At 40.5% G+C, this 19,249-nt stretch overlaps 1 pseudogene; it reads left to right on the top strand.

Moving 5' to 3' along the window:
• The first annotated feature begins 5,688 nt into the window (after positions 1–5,688).
• Positions 5,689–7,317, top strand: LOC124075844 (WD repeat-containing protein 73-like; annotated as a pseudogene).
• The last annotated feature ends 11,932 nt before the right edge of the window (positions 7,318–19,249 follow it).

Here is a 19,249-nt window from a genome sequence, read left to right as displayed (position 1 = left end):
TATTTACTTAACTTGGTAAACATATAAAACACAGGTGGAATAATTGTTTTATTGTCCTTGTCAGCTCATCCTGTTATGTGGGTCAGTTTGGGTTTTGTGTCTATTGATCAATTTTTTGCTCCACATTAGTGGTTATATTCCCTTTCTTCCTCCTTTTTTGGCATGTCTCATAAATTTTGTATTGTTATGCTAGTTTAACTTTGACCTTCTCGGATACTGAATATTTTTGTATTTCTGTAAATGTTCTAAGGTATTGTTCTGCAACATACTTAAGTTACTTGGGGGAAAAGTTCGGCCTATTTTTAATATTTGTTAGGACCGTAGTAAAAATTGTTCTGGGGTTAATTATTCTCCACTACTGAAGCAGAACCCTTCTTTATATTTCATGTTAATGCTGTGTGGGTTGGGAGATTCTCTAGTTGGGCTGACAAGTACCATTGTCAATTCAACAGGAGTGTGGGACATCGCCATCCAATTGTTAAAGGCGAATCTTTCCCTGGTCTTGAGTAGTTTTCTCACACATGTGTTCTGATCAGCCTTCAGCTGAATATTTGAAGGGGCCCTCTGCAGATTTCTGCAGTTTCCTTCTCTATATCGCTTTTCTCTTCTCCCACACTCTCCCTTTCATCATCTAGCCCTCTTGTTCTCATCAGTCTCTCAGTTCTATCTCCTCAACTTAAAAGATTCGGCCAGGATATTCCTGGGTTCCTCTCCCTTCCCTGCAAACTAGGAAATCTCTCAGGGCATTATTTATGGGTCAGCTGTAGAGCAGGATTATTTAATTTGTTTTAAACTGTTTCTAATCGCCTGCTGCCCTGTAGTGTATCTGGGAAATCTTCACTTCACAAATTTTATCAGGTTTTAAAAAAATATTTTGATGATTTCAGGCAAGAGGGTAAATCTGATCCCTGTTATTCCATCTTGGCCAGAGAAGTTTTCTTATTATGTTTTAAGTTGCCTGTTCCCCCAAGAGCACCTTTAATCAGTTTCCTATGATGTGACACAGGATGCTGATCCTCAGGACATCTCCACAGCAATGGTTTTGGATAGTCCTTTGCTTTTGGTTATCCCAGGTTGCCTGAGTGCGTGACTGTGTTCTAAAAATACAAGCACTTCCCTCTCCTCCTCCTCCTCTTCCCCTCTTCTTCTTCCTCCTCCTCCTCCTCCTCCACCACCACCACCTTCTTCTTCTTATCTGTCTCCGCATAAGCATAAAGTTTCAGGTGTGTGCATGTAATATCATGTTTCCAGCTGCGTGGAGTAATACATTATTGTTTGAAACCCATCTAATTGATAAGAAATCACTCTAATGATGGCAGACGAAATTTATCTTCACTCAGTTGCTTCTATCTTCATAGGAAAAAAAATACAATTATACAGTGTAAAGGAAGTCAACGAGAAAAGGTTTAAGGTACTTAAAAGAAAAACTACTTTCAACATAAGCAGATAATTGTGCACAAAGAGCTTTGATTGTTTAAAACAGGCATTATCTACTTATTTAAACAAGTCACTTAAGGTCTCTATGAAAGAGTTTAATGAATGAGATCTTTAAAAGCCTACGTGAGTTATTCCGTCTCATGGTGAATTTCCTACAAATTCTTTCAGTCACCACATCAAACACAGATAAGCACCTCCACAGGCAGATGGCCCTTTTCACTTTTATAGCTGAAAGTAACAAATGTGTTTTTCTGTTAACTGTGTTCTCCCATTTAGCCTGTGTTCACTTTTTTAAGTCTAAATTGCATATTGATAAATAGGCCATGTTATTTTAAATAAGTGAAGTCTTTCTTGTGTGGGGGAACCTATACTCTTTGGCTTAAGAGACAAAATTCCTCAGAAAACAGAATCTTTCCTGACCCCAGTTTGGCAGGCCTCATTTGCCAAAGCAGTGTCCTCCAGCTAGTACTTCAGTCCTGGTGGTTATAAACTGAGAAGGACACCCTCCTACCAGGGAAGGCCCACCTATCCTAAAGGAGAAACAGTGAGACAGAGGTTTTTCCAAAGATATTTTAGTTCACTTTAAGAAGGATTCATGAGGTTCATATGAGAAAATTTCATAAATTTGTCTTCCCTGTCTACTGTGACCTGAACACTGTACCTCTCTGTCCTTCAGAAACCCTTGGAGACTTACCCTGTCACCATTGGGAGTCTGGAGAACAGAAGAAGGGAGTGGGGTGGAAAGGGCTCCATCCGGGGTGACGTATTGAAGAAAGGCCTTGAATCAGAGGCAGAATTGCAGGTGTCAGGCCAAAGGGCAGCCAGTGCAGTGGCGAGAGGTGGCAGACGGTGACACAATGAGGAAGGGGTACCTGAGTGGTCTTCTTGTAGCACAGGTTTATGTGGAAGAAATATGGCATCTAACACTGGAAGGGGAGATCGGACCCCACTGTGAGAGGGCTTAAATACTAAGCCAAGTCACTTTTTCTTACTTAGGTAGCCACTGGTGAGTGCTGGGCATTCTCTGGACATATAATGCCAAAGAATGATGAGTAAAGGGATATGCTTTAGGAAAAGCAATATGGAGACAGTGGAGAGGCTAGATGGTGGATGGATGGGGAGAATGGATTCCTGTAGACCAGAACAGGAGCTCTTCCCTGAGTCTGCATGACTTTTGAAAGGTCACAGTCACAGTGTATGGTTTTTGGTGTTTTTTTGTTTGTTTGTTTGTTTGTTTTTTAAAACTGGAGAGTGAACCTAGGGGCACTATTCTACTGAGCCATATCTCCAACACTTTTTAATTTTTATTTTGAGACAGGGTCTCACTGACTTGCTTAGGGACTCACTAAGTTGCTGAGGCTGTCCTTGAACTTGTATCCTCCTGCCTCTCCTCCAAATCACTGGAATTACCAGGTGTACAACTCCACACCCAGCACAGGGTGCTTTCTTTGACATGCAGAATCTCACTTGATCTTCAAAATAACCCTGGAAGCTGGAAAGATATTTTGTTTTACAGATAATAAGCCTCAAAGCTCATTTCAGATCCCTGATTCCTGCTAATGTTCTCTTCTCCATTCTGGGCTGCTTTGGGGCAGGTGTGAGGTGAACCACTACAGTTAGGGCCTCCCAGCAGGGCTCAGCCTCAGAGATTCTGGAGCTCTTTCAAGGCTGCAGTACAGGTTTAAGGCTCTCAGCCCAGCCTCTATTTTCAGAACTGTATTTCTTATACACTGGGTTTCAATATGATTTCCATTGGCAAAGGCTCTCTAGAGACAAACCAATAAGTCAAATCAAAAACAATTAAGAATTGCCAGTGACAGCAACCCTTACTTTAAAAGTTTTGAGGCTGTGTGCTTGGAAAATAGCAGCAATAAACACAATAATAAAAATGGCATGGGACCGGTCTGGGAAGGCAGATAAAATAAGCTTGATGTGGGACGAAGATAAAAGTATTGCTTAAGCATCCTGTAAGACTTGGGGGATGATTAAAACCTAATTTCACTCACAAAGAATTGCAAACTTTACAAAACTTCCTAACAACTAATGCTGAGCAGTAAAACTGGAATGAGTAACTTGATCAATAAATACTTGCAAGGGAAGACCGTGAACTGGAGGAGTCAAGAGAATTCCTCCTGGAAAGCTTAGATTTGAACGGGGGACATCAATGCCATTTGGATGGTTGCTAAAGGATTTCAGTCAGTTGGTAGAGAGAGTTAAGCAATTTTAAAACTTGCCAGTTCTGGGCTACATCAATTTGATACATGGTCTTTAATTTGGGCTGGGTTTGTGGCTCAATGGTAGAGCACTTGCCTAGCATGTGGGAGGTACTGGGTTTGATCCTCAGCACCACATAAAAATAAATAAAATAAAGGTATTGTATTCATCTACAACTAAAAAAAATACATATTTTTAAAAAGGTCTATAATTTTTCAGATTTGTTAGGATGAATTCATTTTGTGCCATTAGCACAGAAAAATGTAGAGGGAAATGGTTTCAAACCCCAGAGAAGCAGGATGGACCCAAGAGAAATCAGATGATGAAAGTCAGAGTTGAGATGTGCTGACAGCAGCCGGCCCACACCCAGGAGCCCACCACTCGCTTTTCCTCCATGTCAAGTGGTGAGGCCAACTCTAGACCAACCCAATGGACAGATGCAAGCTCAGCTTCCTGAATGTTCTCACAATGGCACTGAAAAGACCAGAGAGAAATTGACCTCATCCAGGCAGAGGCAGCGAGGAGAGCAGCAGCAGGTGTCGCAGGAGAAAGGTAACAACCAAAGCAGAGGTGAAAGAAGACACAACCATTTCCTGTTTACCCTCACTGCCAGGTAATGATGTGAAATGGCTTCATCTTTAGGCTCTCTCTACTGAACCTGAGCATATCAAGTATCCTCTCACTCATAGGATAACACTTAAAAGATCCTGGAGAAAAAGAAAAAATAGCAGAAATACATATAAACTTTCCAAACACAAAACTCCGCTGCCTGACAGCACACCCGCTCAGAATTTTGCCTGAACAAAGAACCCTAAAACATTCCTTTTCCATTGTTCTGGAAGATTATAAAAGTTTTCTAAATGTAATTTTTATCACCTTTTTTTCTTTTTTTCCCCACCATTTATGAACATATGTGTTTTTTATGATATTCACAACATGCTTGTGTCACAAGATTCAAATTTAATTTCCTGCAATTACTGCACAATATGCATGGCAAAAAATGGTATAAAAATGACAGAAAATAATGAACAGTGACTCCATTTCTGCTAAGTTACCTTTTGGAAATAAAACTCAAGCATAACCCAGCTGAGGTTTTTGATTGGCTGTCTCCAACCCATGTTGTTTCAAGGCATTGGTAATAATCGTTAGAAATTCTCAAATGTTCTGATAGTAGCGGGATTTAGTTTATTGGGAAATTATCATCCTGCACACCAGAGATTTAAGACGGGTTGTAACTTCCTTCATACTCCCCGGGAAATATGTGTGGTTAGCTGGCGGTTTATCAGCAATGTTCTGCACCTTCCAATTTAGAGTCAAATGCACTTGGGTTAACTCATTCGTGTCATTATGTACCACATTTCTTACAGGTAGCAATCAATCACAAACTTGTAAATAAAGCTTATTGATGATAGAAACAGAAGAAACATTCTTCCTACTACTAGTTTTTCCATGGAGGTACTAAGAGTACACAGATGAAGAATCTTGGGTCTGTAGTATGTAGACCTGGATTTCAAGTCCCTCTCAGCTACTTGGTAACTATAAGCCAGACTCTTAAACATGTCATGCCGTAGTGTCCCCATCATTAAAATGGACATTTGTTTCTATCTTATAGTTATTGGAGACTCAGTGAAGCAAGGCAGGGAATGTTTCTCTTGGGATGATGGTGATGGTAATGAGGCTGTTTGTGTCCAGGGTCTTCTCCAATGCGGAAATCCATAGCTGCAGTACCTTGAAGCACACGTTGGAGGATAGCAAGTTCTGATGCCTGAGTGACACCTCCCACCTGCGTTTATTTGCTTAGTTCTAATTCAGGCATCCCAAAAGGGGACAGAACATGTTTTGTCTTACTAGGTGTTAATTTTCATGAAATGTCATTCCTGAATTGGCTTAAACTTCTCCCAAATGTGTGTGAGTGGGAGAAAATTGTCAAGTAAATAGGATAAGGAAGGAAATCAGGAAGGAGGGAAGAAGGAGAAAAAGAAAGTAGAAAGAATTTCAAAGGTGATTGAACTTTAAAGATACTATTCCTCAGTTGCCATGGATCCCGCGGAGGACTGGCTTGTGGAATCCTTGCGCTTGTAAATCGTACCAGGATTTCCATGCATTCCACTTCTCAGGAGCCACACGAGTCCTTGAATGGATTGGTGACAAAGGAGTCTTTGTTGCTGGCTATGAAAGCCTGAAAAAAAAAATGAGATTCTTCATCTGATACTACCTCTCAGACTTTCTGTAAAGGAAAACCAGGGCTTATTCCCAGAAAGAGATTTTAAATTGCGCCACGGCGGATTTTCAGACGGACCTGTCTTTGATCTAAAGCATGTGCCAGATACCAGGTTGCTGGTGACCAGTGGCCTTCCAGGTTGTTATCTGCAGGTGTGGCAGTTTGCAGAAGACAGTGATGTCATTAAGGCTGTCAGCACCATTGCAGTTCATGAAAAAGAGAGAAACCTCTGGCCTAGAGTGGATGTCTTCTCCTCAATGGTTCCTGGAGTCCTCCATGGGGCACGGCTCAGTGATCTGAAGATTGTGGATCTGGAATCCCAGAAGGTCACGTATAGCTCAGACACCAGTGACAGTGAGGAGCTGAGTAGCCTGCAGGTCCTAGATGCAAACACTTTTGCTTTCTGCTGCACCTCTGGTCATCTGGGGCTTGTCTATACCCGCCAGAAGTGGGCACCATTGGAGAATATCAGCCCGAACCCTGGGTCTGGTGGAGAGAGATGGTGTGCAAAAGTTAGGGGCATGGGCCAAGGCCCAGGATCCTATATTGCAAGCCTTGGCTCAGAGGGGCAGCTCCAACTTCTTGACCCCCGGGATCTCTGCCATCCTGTCAGCTCAGTCCAGTGCCCAGTGTCCACACCTAGCCCCAACCCAGAGTTGCTGCAAGTAACGTGGGCCCCAGCCCTGGACAACTGCTTAGCCATTTCAGGTTTTGATGGGACTGTTCAGGTCTATGATGTCACATCTTGGGATGGAACAGGGATCCAGGTGGAACCTCTCTTCACTCACAGAGGTCACCTCTTCCACGATGAAAACAAAATGGATACTGCACCACAGGTTACCACCCACACCTGGCACCCCTGCAAACCCAGGACCTTGTTATCAGCAGCAAGTGATGCCTCCCTGCATGTGTGGGACTGGGTGGACCTCTGTGCTTCCTGCTTACACCAGCATCTTCCTGCCTTGGCCATTAGGAAGAGAAGGAGATGCTGGAGTGGCAGGGGCACTGATTCAGTTCTTGAGTGACTACAGATCCCTGCTACCAGCTGTATGGCCTTGGCAAGTCAGTCTGTCTCTTGCCCCCAGTTTTCTTTTCTGTAAAATGAGGAAAGAAATAACTACCTTGCTGGGACTGGTGGCAAACACCTGTAATCCTAGATGCTTGGGTGGCTGAGGCAGTAGGACACAAGTTCAAAGCCAGCCTCAGCAACTTAGCAAGGCCCTAAGAAATTAGTGAAATCCTGTCTCAAAAAATTAAAAAGAGCTGGGGATGTGGCTCAGTGGTTAAGCTTCTCTGGGTTCAATCCCTAGTAGCAAAAAAAAAAAAAAAAAAAAAAAAAAAAAGACTACTTTGCGGGGTTATTGGGAAAGTTAAAAGTGACATAAAGAATAGTTTTTGTAGGACACATGGCACAATAAATTACCTGGTAGCTGAGGGCTCCACTTTCCCCAGTGTGAAGAGGCAGTGTTTTGTCCCTCCCTTCTTCACAGTATCAGAGTAAAAATCAGAAGAGCTTGTGGATGTAATTGTGTTATGTGAACTTTTTTAACAGAAAAAAAAAATGTATTAGGGCAAGTGAACATGAAGAAAACATCAACCCCAGTAGAAATTAAGAAAAGATTGTACCATTTTTTGCCTGTCAGATTGCCAAATATCAAAGCCTTATTGCTTTGAGCAGCTGATGGAGGTTCTGTGGTACTCTGAAGGGCGCAGGAGAGGCAGGCTCTTCATTCCTGCTGTATACCGTACCTTGTGCATTTGAACCAGAACACATACATCCAGCTCCCTATTAAAGGGCAGTTACATTTTCCTCATCCTTTCTTATTGTGTGATGAACAACTTTTGTTTCCATAAACAATATGTTTTTAGGATAAATTTGTAAAAAATAAAATTGCTGAGGCAGAGAATATATGCAAAAAAAAAAAGATACTATTCTTTCAAAAAAAATTGAAAAGAATAGAAAGAAAAAGATGAACTGACATTCTCTCCTGTTAAGAAAAGTACACCATTATCTACCATGTTTGTAATTTGATGAGCCTAAGTTCTGCCAAGGTGCCTGGGTTCAATTTCTGGTACCAAAACATACACACATACATACACGCACACACAAAGTCTTTTTCTAAATGTAAATAAGCCTTCCTGTTCCAGCTATTTGCTTTCTTGAGCAAACTCGCTGACAATAAAAACTCACGATATTGAGATATAGAATAGTAGTATACAGAGGGTGTTGAGGACTAAGACCCTTCCTGTCACCTTCAATCCTCTGGTTGCCTGCTGTTTCTTTAGATTCCACTCATTACCCTTATAATACTAGGCTTCAGGCTCTTGGACAGGAGTTGCCTGGAATGCAGCAGTACAGGGTAAGTTAAAATGACCCACAGGGACTGTCCAAAAGAATTCAGGGTGGAAAAAGAGCATTGAAAGGAGCTAGGTTCTCTGAAAGTCGATGAATGAGACCAGCAAATTTGAAGATCATTTCTGTATATTATTGACTGCCAAGAGCCCTGTGTTAAGAGTGAGTGTGACCTTGTATTCATGCTCAGTGGGAACAAGTACCAGTCAAATGGTTATGGACCCAAGTATTAGAGTCATGTGTTTACGTCATGCTGGCCTTTGGGGCCCATCGGGAATTGTGAAAACAAGCCAAGGTACAGGGGCAGTGTTAATAAGGAGATGAGGGGAGTGGGACTTAGAATCCTGTTGTTTACAGAAAGCTCCCTCCTATAGCTGAATCATGGGAATCCGTTAGTGTCACATCTCTTCTTTACGAAGACCCACTATAACAATTTAACTACCTGTAGTTTAAAAAACTATGAATTGATTGAGTCCAACCTCCCCATAGCCACCACTCCACCACATCTGCTCCATTTATGAACTTGAAGTAAAAATCATCTTATGAGAATTTTTTGAAAGTGGCTTGGCATGAAAACCCAAGTCTTCTTGCTCAATAGGAACTTTGGATACACGTTGATCATCCAGATATTTTTCATGGTTGTAATTTCACAGGCTTCATATTGGTTACTGAAACATTTTAAGTAAAAAAAAAATGGCATAATAATTTTCAAGTCTTTGTGATTGAACATGCATATGTCTTGCCTAGAATGGAGTTTTCAAGTCTGAGCAAGAAGCCGATGGCTTGGAAACAGCAGTTTTCCACCAAAAGCCATCTTGAAATCATATTCTGCACAGAGCGGCTTCACCATGAACCGAAGTCTCTCATCACCAGAATTCCCACTTCAGTTAACGACACTGAAACAATCCGTCAATGTCTGCTTTAGTCCAAGGTCTTTCCCTGGGCATGTGCCCCCAACCTCATTCCCCTCAATGAATTAGGGATCCATGTATGGGAAACATGTATGGCTCAGTGGTAATGTACATGTAAACATTCACAGAACTGATTTATTATGACCTACATTTTCTTTGGAATTAATACCAAATGTAAAAATAAAAATGCTTTAAAATTGTTCCACAACAGTGGCTCATTGAAAACAGTACTGGCGATGTGGACTGTGTTGTGATGCTGGCTCACATCTGCCTAGGAGGGGAGGCTTAGGATGCCAAGATTCTTTTCCATAGGTTGTGTGAATGCAAGAAGCGTGTCCCGATCATGCTCTGTGCTCTTCAGAACACATTTACTTGATTGTTTTCAATTCTGGTTTCTGAGATGTAAGATTGTACAGCAAACAGTTTGAACAGAATTGCCCAGCCAGGAGAGTTGTATTGAAGAGGGACCTTTGGAAGACATCTTCTAAGAGTCAAAAGATGTAGATAGGATTGTTTTAAGAGCCTAAGTCATCTTCGTGCAGTTATCAGAATAATCCGGAGAATACGGGAAATCTGCTCTGTCTTGTTCCTGAGAGGAAAGGAATGGGGTGCCGATATCAGAAAAGCAAATTTTGTCAAAATACTCAATAGATACTTTTAAAGATCAGAGATTTGGATTTCCCATTGTGGGATGGTGTCAGCCAAGGATTTCTGTGTTTTGGCTGCTATATGAAGGGGCTTCCCTTTCCTGGGAAGAAGAGGAAACTAACTTCAAAGAACTCTCAAGTATTCTAATTTCTTTCTATTACTCAGTTTGTTTCCATATAGTCTTAAGAATATGCACATATGTATGTATAATATCTGATAACAGTAAATAAGTAAATCCATTTAGAAATTGTGTCAAATTTTTATACATAAGTTACTCTATAAATATATTTAGGTAACTCATTATTTAGAGAAAACAGAACTTAAATCCTCTGTTAAGAATCCTTTTTCAGTGCAAATAATTACTTCTAAAATGGAACGTTTTTAATTCCTTGAACTGGTTTTTCTTACATAGAGAACATCTGTACATTTCAGCAGCACAGGATGTCCCGCAAGTCATTAAATTGGAGAAATTCTGATTCTTTTGGTGTTGTGAATAAAACTTTGAGGCTCCACCCTACTCCTCCCCTCATTGAATAAACACTTTATGAGAATGTTTCACGCTGGAAATATTAACACCTAATTAATGAAATTCAGTGCCATGGGGGAGCTACAACATTAACTTCTTGTGCCCTGTGTAGAGTTAAAGTCTTCTTGACTACAGCTCCTTCTCATGTCTGGCACTGACTAGCTAAGGAATCCACTTCGCCTACCTGAACCTCAATTTTCAAGTCTGTGATTGGTAGTGACAGTACCACAAGCCCTTGCCTGAGACAGCCAAGTATACCACCAAATATAAATAAGTCGTTCATGTTGCGGTGGAACAGCTGCATCAATTCTGCCTGATTGGCCAAGTCAGAAAGACTTGAAGACAGAGAAATCTTCAAAGAACCTTAGTCCAATTTTAGACAGCACCACAATAGCCCAAGTACTAACTAGCTGTGTACTTTGGGGCAGCCTTTTACCCCTGAGTCTCTCTAAAAGGATTAAGAATCAAAGAAATACCAAATCTGAAGCAATGAATGACAAGAATGCTTTCTAAAGTTATCATCAAGAGTAAATGCATAGGGCAACCTTTATTGGGTCCCCTCTCACCCTGCAAGAGTTCTGTCTCTTTCCTTCTCACTTGAATAAATCCTACTGCTTTCAAAAAAGAAGAGTAAATGCTTAACAATGTACACTTAGGTAGGAGCTCATATTTAGAGGACTTAACATAAAAATAGAGGAAACTACATAAAACCATTTCATCATTTTTGAAGTTTTATGTTCAGGGTGCAAATTCTACAGTTTTGATAGAGGCAGAATCAATATTTCATATGATCTTGACATCATTTTAAAAATTTTCTTTTGCTAAAAGGTTTATATGGTCTCAATGATGCAGACTTATTTTAATCTGACTGCTGTCTAGGAAGATTTTCTGGTGAGTGCCAGGTTACCATACTCTCATACAAGAAATATTTACCCCATCAGACCAATGCCCAATTGGTCTATGGAGTGTCAATAACCTAGCATGTACAATTATGTTCTCCAAACAAATATTTTATATTTTCAATAACCCAATATCCAGGGCCTTCCTCTGTTAATATTTTTCTCTACTTCTCTCTTTCCTTCTCAAGATGAAAAGAACTAGTCTGGTCAGCATTAGAAACATGGCTGTGATCTTTGCCCTGTGGCCTCAGTTCCCCTTTGAGGCCTCCATTCTCTGTTCATAAACAAGGACTCCCCATAGACCAGGGGCTGGCAATGTATGCCCCGCAGGAAACCCAGTCTGTTGCTAGCCTTATATAATGTGAAAATTTCTTCTATATTTAAGCCATTGATAACAGATTTTAAAAAAAGATATATTGCAGCATGTCAAAATTGTAATAAATTATATTTTCAATGTCATATATAAGGTCTCACTGATCCCCAGCCACACGCATTCATTCATGTATTGCCTACAGCTGCTTTTGTGCTAAAACAGCAGAGTTAAATAACTGTAACAGAGATCATGGGGCCAGAAAAGTCCCCCCCAAAATTACTGTTTGGTCCTTCTTAGAAAAAGTTTCTGACTCCTGCACAATTACTAAGGGTCTTGCTACCAAGGTTCTTTCCAACTTGGATAGTTCACCATTTTTTCCAATTTTAACTCCTTTTCATTCCCTGTTCTTTAGACTACTATAATCAAGGGGAAAGAACCTAAAATAAGTGAAATGGCATGACCCAGTGATACAGGAAAACCAGGGATAAAATCCGGGCCTCCCTTTCTGGTCCTCCACAGCACTCACTGTTTTTCTTAACTCTTCTGGATTGTCTTGTCCGAAACTCTGCCCCTCCTGTTGACCTTCCACGCCTGAGCTCCCTAAGTCCCCTCTCCTAGGCTTCCCTACTGCACTGCAATGTTAATAGACCCCGACACTTAGGTGAACATATCACACTAAAAAAGGAAATGCTACTTTACCTTACAAGTAGAAGAAGCAAAAGTTCCAATAGGATGGTGATAGAATTTACACCCTCATCTTAGCGTTCCTGGTCTGCCTTGTCAAAATCCCTTCAAGGAATTCAGGAGATTATTGTTTTTATGGAGCATTTGCTGTGAAATGGACATGCGGTCTCGAACCTGGAAAGCCGTGATTTGAGGTGTTAACACGGCCACTGTCAGACAACCCTCCTTTCATCTTCCATCATCTTTGATTCTTTTGCTCTTAGGTTTGCTTCATCCAAGTGAGGTTGCTTAAAAAAAAGCCATTTTTTTTCCTTGTAGAATGTATATTCAAAATAAACTCTTGCCTGGAATCATTTATATTCTGTTATATATAAAATATATGTAAGATGTTCACATTTGTAGCCTTTGCCCTCTGAATATAAGATTTCAAAATTTCTCACAAGGTTTTAGGTAAAATCCTCTAGATATGAACTCCTAATAAGAGTGTGCTAAATGTCTATTCTTGACAAAAGCTGTAGAGAGCCCTGCAGTCAGACCAGCGTGGGGGTCTCTCCTAAGGTCACCTTCTGCCACCGCAACCCAAGTTCTTGGCTGGTGTAGTAGATGGTGGGGGGGCAGGTCACAAGTTTAATTCTCAATGAAACTCCATTTGGCAACTTTCTTGGTTAATGAGAAAGAGAGAGAGAGAGAGAAAGAGAGTGAGGGAGAATACATGCAATCTCCTAAAGGCCATAAGAGGAAACTTGTAATAAGAATTTCACAAGTTACTGACAAATTCAACAAATGTTTATTTGTGCCTTCTGGGCTCAGGATCCTCTGCCAGATACTGTGGAATACAGGAAATAGTACATAGTGTGTTTCCTACCCTTCAGGAAAGCAGAACAATTCAGACAAAGAAAGAAGATTGCGGGGCTCCCAGGGGCCCAGGGAGTGAGTGCCTTCGGGAGTCCAGAGGTCTTGTTTTCTGGGTTGAACCCAGAAACCCTCTTGGAGAAGTTAGCAGAGCATATGATCTGAGTCTGGAAGTTTGGGAGGATTTCACTGAGAAAAACAAAAGGCATACTTTTTCCCTGAATAGAGACACAAGGCCTAAAGAGAGGCCAAATAAAATGTGTTTTTGAAAACTCCTTTAATAGAATTCCACCACCACCACCTCCTCCCCCAGCTTTATTTAAAAAAAAAAAAAAAAGGAAAAGGACCAAAGTGTAGTTTTGAAGTTGGGATTTTTCTACATTGCTGTTTCTCACTTCATGTCTTTAAAGTTCAAGTGCCCTTTGAAGACACTGCTCTGAAGTTTTCACAAACTAATCTGAGGATATTTGTACCTAATTTATCCAGAGATGACAGGCCCTTGCCCTGCACACATGCTCTGCATATTCCGGATTGCCAAAGCCCTTCTGATGATTACTTTTATTGATTTTATGATGGTGATAAAAAGATAGTACGCTTCATTTGCAAAGTCTTTTTTTTTTTTTAAGCATTATTTATACCTAGGCTCTCTGGTTACATGTTCCTAAATAATAAAAACAAATGGATTTGTCTACATTCGTGGCATCACATGGGAGAACCAGAAGAGCTTTTATCTGTCATAACACATGCTAAGGCCAGAGGATTAGAGGGAAAAAAAACCTTTGAAAACCAGAGTTCTTGTTAGCGCCTCTTCAAGGACCAACAATAGAGATCCAGTTGATCACAGCATCAGTTGTCCATAATCTCTGTCGGCTAGGGTGGCCTTGTGCGACACTGCTAACCAAATTGAAACTAATTCAAAGCGATCTCCAGTTATACAATGCCTCGCTTCTCTTTCTGGCTTGGGGAGTCAGGGGCAATGCAGCCTTGATGATAGGCTGTCACGGGCCTGCCCAGCTCCAAGGGCGTTTCTGGATTCATTCACATGAAGGTGTGCTGTGCCCTGGGCAGCTTTATGCAACGTGTCTAACTACAAGAACAACCAAAAAGAGGCCCTTGAAATTTTTCAAAGTAATGAAAAATGAAGACAGAGTTATGCATCTAGCTCAAATGTATGTACCAGCCAACTTCACATTGGGTGCCCGCAGCGACCTCATTCTTTAGCAACCCACAGGTCAAGGAGTAATGCGAATTTGCTGAACCTAGGAGTAGGCACTGTTTTTTCCTGAACAGCTTTGCATTATTTTTATTGTGAAGGGCTATAGACCAGGCAGGAGATGAGGGGGCTTTCAGGGTTCTTCTTTAGTGGGGCAAAGTTTAGCTGAAAATTCTTCAGTCACCACTGCAAGAAAATATGAGCAAACCAAAGTCATCTCAGCTAGCCCATGCTCAGGGTTTATCCACCCCCTCTCTTGGTGCATGGAAAAGTCCTCTCTACTTGGAGCACTGTTCAACCCATGGGGGTATTATTTGACAATCTACTCTGTGGCTGGTAAAGGCTTCTAGAAATGTCATAGAAGAAGGTCATGCCACAGATCACCCATCTCTTTGGGTTGCTGTTCTTTCAAATCTCCAGGATGGAAATTTTAAAACTTCAATTCTCACAGGCCTCCAAAGCCCATCGCCAGCCTCTTTGCCTCCAAAGAGTTTGTACAGATACAAACTTCTGTGTACCTTTCTGCCACCAATATATACAGTTCCTGCATCTGTACGTGTGATTATCCTCGGATGTCCCCAAGTACCCCACAGTTACCTACTTCTTAACCTCTTCATTCTGTATTATTGTTGTCTCTTCATGTATCCAGGTTGCTCACAGTAATGTAAATGTCATGGGGACATGAACAATGTTACCTTCACACAGTATCTCCAGTATCGAGCATCTCTGACCGTGGTACAGAGAGGTAGTTGATGAATATGATGAATGGATTTGTAATTCCTGAGTATATGGCACAGTTTTAATTACCTCTGTTCTTGGCCTGCACCAGCTACTAGGCAGAACTCCATAATATATTAGACAAAAAGTTTTATTTAACATCTCATGTAGAGGTGGAAAGGAGATCTACATAGAACACCACCCAGAAAACAATTTCTTAGACCTATTTAGACATTTCTGTACCTCCCACCATGGTTGGTTTTCTTTACCTATTTCTTCTCTCTTACCACCCTCCTTTCCCCAGGGTATCTCTCCTTTCCTCCTCCTTTCTCCCTGCAATTCATCTCCTCCCTCTGCTTGTACATCCCCTTGAAGCAAGCTAGCAAACTAGTCAAACTAGGGTCATCTCTTTTTTCCTGAGCATATTTGAGCATGGCGGGGTGGGGGCGGGGTGGGGGTAAGGAGAAAGCATTGAGAGGGCTCTGAGGTGACCACAGATAATGAATTAGTTAATGACCAACAGTATGCTAAGAGCTAATTTGAGAATACATGATTCATCTCTTCAAGCTACCTCACCTTTTTTTTCCCCTTAGAACAAACGTTCTATTTCTAGTCCTTTCTGCCTCTCTGTTGTAAATTTTCCTGATTCTCAACAAATGTCTTGAGAAATTTGTCAGTAATTCCCATAGTTAAACCACTCCAACAATTTTAATGTCTTAGAGGAACAACTTTGAAGCTCAGGGCCTAGTCTCTTACCAAAAGTCTTTCAGTGAATATAAGATATCCTTCTGCCAGAGACCCCCCACACTAGGAACTCCTAGTGGAATTTCCAGCCACGGTAATGTACCAGCATGATAAAACAACCTATTTCATAAAGTAACCATGAGCACAAAATGATGAGATACTGCAGTTTCTAGAACATAATAAAATGGCTAATAAATATTAGTTTTATTAATGTTAATATTACTTAAAGATCCCATTGATTAATGCTAATCATTGCAATCTTGATGAATTATCTAAAGCATTTTGGCGAATGTTATAAGTGCTACGGAAAGGATTTTTACTAATTATTAGAATATTACACTAGTAATTTGATGTATAGCCATTTTAACATAATGACTAATGCTGCTTCATTCTGAGGCATCTTGCCTTAGACTTTCCGAACACGCTTGATTATGAAAGACTTCAAGCTTTATTTTCTAACAAGAAATTCAGTTGTCATTTTTCTATGCTAAATAGCAAAATCACATGGCTTCCTTTTTTCTTTCCTCTTTTTATGCCATTTTATTCTGAGCTCAAAAGCAAGAATGAAAATTTTAGAAGGAACTGATGCATCAATAGCCAATCATGCTGGCTATTGACATGACTAGTTTCTTTTCAGAAAACTTGGGAAAGAAAATTAGGAAGAACATTGAAGAAATGGAGAATTAATGTCAAGGACAAGATGTTTTGCAGTTAAACCTACAAAGTCAAGGAGGCCTGGCCTTCACTGAGACTGCCTGCATCCACAGTAAAAATGACAGTCCTAAAGACGAGGATGGAGTTTCACTTTGTGATGCTACATTATAGCAAAGAAACCAAGGACATATGGGAGATGTCCCCTTGAAATCCAATATCCCGAGTCTGAATCTTTTGTAGCTTAAGTTCAGGGGAGTACCTTCCTAGATTTCCCAGTTCTAGCTAAGAAAGGCTTCAAAATCCTATAAACAAGTGTTCTAAGGCTTCTGGGAAACCAAATGGCTTTTACCAAACAACATTTGATAAATTAAGTGCAAATAACTCCGAAACATGTGGCTTAAATTTCCTTTATAGTGCACATGGGTTTAAAAGTTAAAAGAGAAAAAATTCGCTTTGTGAAAGTCATTTTGAGTTTTGTTAAACCCAGTAAAAGGAGACAGAATTGTGTTTCCTACCATGAATTTATCAATGTACTAAGAACTCCAATAATAATCACTAATTGTTCAAATTCTACAGTACTCTTTGGGGTACAGCTGAGAATGAAATTCTGTACTAGGTGATTGCATAATGCAATACTGAATAGAGTAGCAAAACTGACCACAGGAAGATGGGTTTCTCTCAAGTGTGTATCAAGGGATTGCAATAAATAACAGCAATGGTAAAATTTCAGGACAGGTTCTGAGCCATCTGTGGGCTCTCTGTTCTCTTCTTTAACCTTGCAAATATGAAATGTTATAGATAGAAATACAAAACATACAGTCAGAGTTTCTGGGCTTCAGTTCTAGCCTCTCTACTTACGAGCTTATATTCTTGGCAAAACAGGTAGCCATCTCTGAATCACAAATGAATACTATGGACATTATAGGGTTGTTGTGAGGATACTAAATGAGATACTATGGTAAAGATATTCAGTGAGAACTTTCTCCTCTGGGTATCTTTTCCACTCAGACCCCATATAAAGTTGCTATATGAATTTGACAATTCCAATGACCTTCTTTTCAATCTCTAGCGTTTTATCCCTTCCTGAGGTAGAAGATCAGAATAGTCCATTATATCTTGATTATAGATGGATTTTGTAGAAGATTCGCAATTTTGTTTCTGAGGATGATCAGCACCTTGTAGATGTTCTTGTTTGGAAACTCAGGTGGCTGTAGATTTCCATGTTGGATTCTCTTCTGCAACTTGAGGCTGCTCCTTATTCTAGTTTATTGAATATTATATTTTAAATGAAGTATATTGAGATCTGAATATGCTATGATCTAAGAATGCTCTGTAAGATTTCTTTGAGGGGAGTTTTTGCTGCATGTGACAATAATTTGAAACAAACATTGAAGAAACTTTGACTTTATCGATCTGCCTTCTGAGAACACAGGTTGTTGCCCACAGCCTTCTGCCTTTGGGGCTTCCCCCCACATCTACAGACATTCTTTCAGGCTTTGTCAATTTTTATTAAAATTTTCCTGCCTTGCTTTTCATTCATAATTTCTTTTCTTTTATTTCTTTCCTTTTTTTTTTAGTTTTCGGCGGACACAACATCTTTGTTTGTATGTGGTGCTGAGGATCAAACCCAGGCCGCACGCATGCCAGGCGAGCAGGCTACCGCTTGAGCCACATCCCCAGCCCTCATTCATAATTTCTAATATGATTGATCAGACATTATTCACACAGATTTAAAAAAAAAGATTCCATGTGATATGAATTTTAAGATTGCAACATATTATCTCTTTCCATTTCAAGATTCCCAGGGCAGGTTATATAAAGGCTGTGTAAAGTCCTACAAAGAAAGCAAGCTGGTGAGCCAGGATTAATCAGTGTACTCAAAGCATTTTGATTGTTCTCCCCTTGCTTCTCATTAATATTTAATTCAGGAGAACTGTTGGAAAGACTTGTGTCAATAAGTTTATGCTCCCACAGTGCATTGCACTGTGTCTGACACTCGATAAACACATGTGGAGTTGCAAGCATTTCTGGAGCTCACTAAAGATATGGAAAAAATTGGAAGTGGAGGACTTGAACCTTGCTTTATGGGTGCTAAGCAGCAAACAGTAGAAATCAACTTAGCCAAATTTAAGTTAAGAAAAATTTCAAGTATAGAAGGCTTGTTTCCCTCCTAATGGCTTATGTTGAAATCCTCTCTGGGCGGTAGTTAAGTCATGAATATGGGGCTCTCCTGAATGGGATTTGTGGCCTTAGACAGGGATTCCAGATCCCTCTGTCTTTGTTATGTGAAGGTGCAGAAATAAGGACACAGCCTGCCACCCAGAGGGGGCCCTACCAGTACCCAACCCTCCTGACACCCTGCTGTCTGACTTTCAGCCTCCAGAACTACAAAGGAATAAATCTCTACAGTTTAAGCCTCAACAGTGTGAGCCAGGCAGCCTGTGACCAGCTTCTAGCATCTTCACAGAACGGAGTAAACTGAAAAGATGGGCAGGTTGCAAAGGCGCAGGTGTTGCTGGGAATGTGCAGCTCTCGCAGGTCCACTGTCCACCGGAGACAGGGGTTTCCCCTAACACCCAAACCCAAGGGAACGGTTGGCCGTTCCTTCCCTTAATATCTGAACATTTGGATTGGCACTCATTAAAGACTTCAGTTTTCTTTAAATAGTTTAGTTTCTAATTATTAAAAAAAATATGTAAATAAAGGTATAGCAGAAACTGGTTAGCTTTAATTTAGGTCTAGCATTTACATGATGCTCAAGAAGTGCAAATCCAAGGTGGACAACTCATTTCAGTTTTGGTGAAAAGCATCCTTTAAATGTCAGAAAACTGCATATGTAACATTTGCAGTAATTAAGGAACTT

This window comes from Marmota monax, unplaced genomic scaffold (assembly GCF_021218885.2).
Source record: "Marmota monax isolate L192 unplaced genomic scaffold, Marmota_monax_Labrador192_F-V1.1 WCK01_AAM20220418_F8-fsc00088, whole genome shotgun sequence".
NCBI classification, from domain to species: domain Eukaryota; kingdom Metazoa; phylum Chordata; class Mammalia; order Rodentia; family Sciuridae; genus Marmota; species Marmota monax.
The sequence above is the reverse complement of the archived record's forward strand: the minus strand, read 5'-3'. Positions and strand labels throughout refer to the sequence as shown.